Source organism: Drosophila virilis, chromosome X (assembly GCF_030788295.1).
Source record: "Drosophila virilis strain 15010-1051.87 chromosome X, Dvir_AGI_RSII-ME, whole genome shotgun sequence".
In the NCBI taxonomy this organism is placed as follows: Eukaryota; Metazoa; Arthropoda; class Insecta; order Diptera; family Drosophilidae; genus Drosophila; species Drosophila virilis.
The window spans coordinates 30,340,447-30,344,585 of record NC_091543.1 but is presented as its reverse complement, the minus strand read 5'-3'; the positions used below and the strand labels follow the sequence as shown (position 1 = coordinate 30,344,585).

The window sequence follows — 4,139 nt, the reverse complement described above, 5'->3', positions numbered from 1 at the left end:
ACGACCAATCTGCTTGAGTTTATTTCCTTGGTAAATGATGCTTTCCTTTCGAAAATGCAAACTGATGTCATTTACACTGACTTCAGTAAGGCGTTCGACTCTGTGCACCATGACATTTTACTTTTTAAACTTGACCGAATAGATTTCCCTCTGTCCTTTTTACTTTGAATTAATTCTTATTTAAAAGGTAGGACCCAAAGAGCAATACTGAGGCTGACTACCTCTAAGCGGGTTCACGTTACTTCTGGTGTTCCTCAAGGTAGTCATCTTGGACTCTTTACTCTTTTAATAAATGATCTTCCCTATGTTATATCACATGCCCGTGTACTCATGTATGCGGACGATGTCAAACTTTTTCTATCATACACTAACCCCCTACATCATTCTCGTCTACAAGACGATTTGAACGCTATGCAACTTTGGTGTTCCAATCAATTGCATCTTAATTGTTCAAAGTGTATCGACAAAAAAAAATCGACAATATCCCTTTGCAACCTATACTAACAGTTAAGGTTTGATTCTAAACTATGTTTCAGTCTTGACATAGATACCACCGTTAATGAGGCAAAAGGTGTACTTGGATTCATCAAACGATGGTATAGAGTTTAACGATCCTCTTATAACGAAACTTCTGCACATTTCTCTTGTTCGCCCTATCCTTGAATACTGCTTTTGCATCTGGTCTCTGCAGTATTTCAGTAGCCAGGATTGTTATGGATCTGTTCAGAAGAAATTTTTGCTTTTCGCCTTACGAGGTTTAAATTGGGACCCTAATCTTCGGTTGCCATCCTACTCCAGCAGACTGCTTCTTCTCAACCTTCCGTCGTTAACCAACCGTAGGACAATTCTCGGTGTTGTCCTTCTACATAAGTTGATTATTGGCGACATAGATTCTCCTTTTCTGCTAGGGCGTCTCCAATTCCCTGTTCCGGCTAGACTAACCAGAAATTATCGCCCCTATTCCTATCTACGTGCACAACAGACTACGCTATGTACAATCCTTTTCGCGTGCTATGTAAAAATTATAAGAGTTTGCATCACGTTTTCTCTACCGAACTTTCTCTGCCCCTAATAAAATTGTTGCTTTCTAGATACCTTCGGGAAGTCGCTGACCATTCCCAGCTATGAGCAGGGGCATAGCTGGCCGGACAGGCTGAAAAACGTTCCCCCACTGGGTTTGTGATTTCCCATTACTTTTCTCTTTGTCTCATCTACTTAACCCTCTTTATATAAATTACATTGCTTTATTTTATTAACAATTTACTTACTGAAGAAAAGGGGCACAGCTGGCCGGACTGGCAAATAAAACATCGGTCGGTGATGCTATTTAGAATATTGTATTCTTTAACTAGGCTTTTAGCATATAATTCTATTGTATAATCTATTGAATAATGAGGAAGACATCCGTTTTGTCGACCATTAATAAATAAATAAATAAATTAAAAAAAAAAATGTACCTGAATGGTTCCAGTTAAAAACTAGCCAGGAAGCTGAGATCATTGGCCGATCACAGTATTTCTGACCTTGACGCGAAGGATAGACTGGCTGTAATCCGAAGCCAAGTCAAGGACCATCTGTACACCGCATACCAGCGAAGTCGCCAACGATACGACCACCCCGCGCGCCAGCTCCATCTGGAACCGGGACAGGAAGTGTGGAGGCGCAACTTCGCACTAAGCAGCTTCGGCAAAGCCAAACGTCCTTCTGTTTTTTTCTTTTGGGTCAGTGCGAAAATATAGATTACTTGTCGTGGGTGTGGCCAACGATGGGCAATGTTATTAGCCAACTGGGTCAATCCATGAAATCCGCACGCAGATTCCTTGTAACGGTCATTCATGTCGTTCCAATAATCTGCGTGGTGATGTTGCATTTGACGTTATCGGCAGCACCGAGGGTTTACTTAGTTGATTGCGTGCGATATTATCGGCCACGCCGATATCTTTTTGTCATATGGTCAGAGTGAAGCGGGGTGAAGCTGGGCCCACGGCGGAGCCCAAATTTTTGAAGGGTGGCAACGCCAGACTTGCGATCCACGGCGCCAAAAGCGACGATTGCTATTGGCCGCCCGGTTCGTTCTTAAAGAGAATATGAGGAGAGTGGATCGCATGCCCTTGGATATGCCCTTGGCAGTCATTTGGGCCATTGACCCAAAAAAAATGCAGCTGTGCAGATGGGCAGCAACGGTGCCCGCCTCGCCGAAATTCGGCACCGATGATGTACGGGGAGTTCGGCTTTGTCAGCGGTCCACAGCGGACGCACTGGCTCGCAGTTAAAAATTTCTGAAGTTGGATATTTTTTTTACCGGCCACGGAGCATGTGCTTAACCAAAAAGAAAAAAAGAAAAAATGAAAGGGCATACATTTGTTCGTGACGGGCTTTCTTTATTATTCAATTGGCAAGATAATTCCTTATCTGCTAACGTATTGCAAAATAAATAGTGCACAAGAGCGATAATACACGAAACAATAATACACCAGCAACACACTGTCATTATTTAAAACCACTATAAAAGCGATACTCTATTAGAGCACCCGCAGACATTCGGTGGCACACCACGTTTGAATTCCACGCCGAAGGACGCTGGCCAGGTCAAGCCAGGTATTCTCGGGCCGGATTTTCAAAGCGCGGCCAAGTGTCGGCGTAAGCCACACGATGGAGAGACGAGCCATCACGGACGGGTCTCATACGCCGAAGAGGCAGAGTCAGACGCAGACTTCCCATTGTTCTGAAGGAGAACCGACTTTTTTTTTGTTATTAAATACATAAAAATAGTCACGACTAGTTTAAATTAAGTAAATTTCCGAAAGTGCGAACCGGGAAGGAAAGGGTCCAAAGATTATTGCGTCTGCCAAGTAAAGAATGAAGTTATAAAGGTTTAGATTTTGGTCAACTTATGCACGAGTGATACCCACTTATACGTATATATATATATGTTACGCACCTCAGGTGCAGGTGCCCCCCACCCAGAGAGCTCTTTAGGCAGGCAAGGTAATATTAGCGCTTTGACAAACAACGCCATTCGTTGGAAACACATATGTATACACGCTCCCCATTGGTGCAATAATTACCTGTGTTTATATTTCTCCCCTTATTTTTCTTTCCTTTGTTGACTGGCAATAACTTCTGGCCGTTTTTTTTTGGTCTCAGGTATTGTATAAAGGTCGCCAACAAAAAAAAATGTATTCTGTACAAAAAAAAAGAAATTTAATATATTTAAGATTAATAGAAATTGTTATAAATATGAAACGATGCAACGCGTTATAGATAACTGTTGAAGCGAAGTTGAAAGATGAAAAAAAAATTGAAATTCAAAACTTATATCCATTATTCTAAATATAAGAATATACCAACTTATCGTGTGCACCTGGTTTAAATTGCCAGAAATGTTCGCGAGTACGAAATTATAAATAACAGCTTGAAGATAACCCGCAGGGGAATAAGAAATAAGATTAAATGATAATAACGATAAGAAATGCAACCAATTATATGCCGTATCTGAAGAGAGAAATGTCCGGCTAAATTTTCTTTGATGGGAAGAGTTGGCATAACAGCCGGCACAGGTTGATGACCATCTAGTGGCAAAATGAGGGAGACGAGTGTAGGTGATCGTCTCATGGTAGGGCGGGTACGCTGGGTCCGGAACCGGGGCCCGATCTGGAAGAGTAAGGTGGATAAATAGTGTTTATTTTTTTAATTTATATTGAGTGTCTCACCTTTGTTGTTTACATGTTCATAGTTGTTACAGCTGTTTATTTTGTTTATGGGTTAGAAGTCCGGATTGTTTGACGTTATCGATTTGTGGTTCGCTTTGCATAGTGTTGTAAGTCTGTTTTGCTACAGACGTGTAGCTTCGTTGTTATAGATTGTGCGGACTGCGGGCCAGGGATGTGACTACACCCAGAATATGTTGTAGATATTTGTATGTGGCTTTTGTGTGTTGGCAATTTTATTTTAAACGGTCTCACCACTCTTTTAGTAGCCTCAAAAGCAGGTCGAGTGGGTGGTGTCATTTAAGGCGACGGAGTACACGTTATTCCCGAAGATATTTATTTCAAGGTGGTCGCAATAATAGGGGCTCTTAACCAGAGGTGAGACGAATAAGAACAAAATACAGACAATTCTGATGCATTGAAATTTTC

The 4,139-nt window shown here is 41.7% G+C and overlaps 1 long non-coding RNA gene across 1 annotated transcript; it reads right to left on the bottom strand.

The window, feature by feature from the left end:
* Positions 1-2,557: 2,557 nt before the first annotated feature.
* Positions 2,558-3,755, bottom strand: LOC138911305 (uncharacterized). The gene is made up of 4 exons (XR_011416814.1): positions 3,714-3,755; positions 3,365-3,654; positions 3,069-3,184; positions 2,558-2,845 (listed from the first exon to the last, which is right to left on the bottom strand). It is a non-coding gene; the product is annotated as an uncharacterized lncRNA (long non-coding RNA).
* Positions 3,756-4,139: the final 384 nt, after the last annotated feature.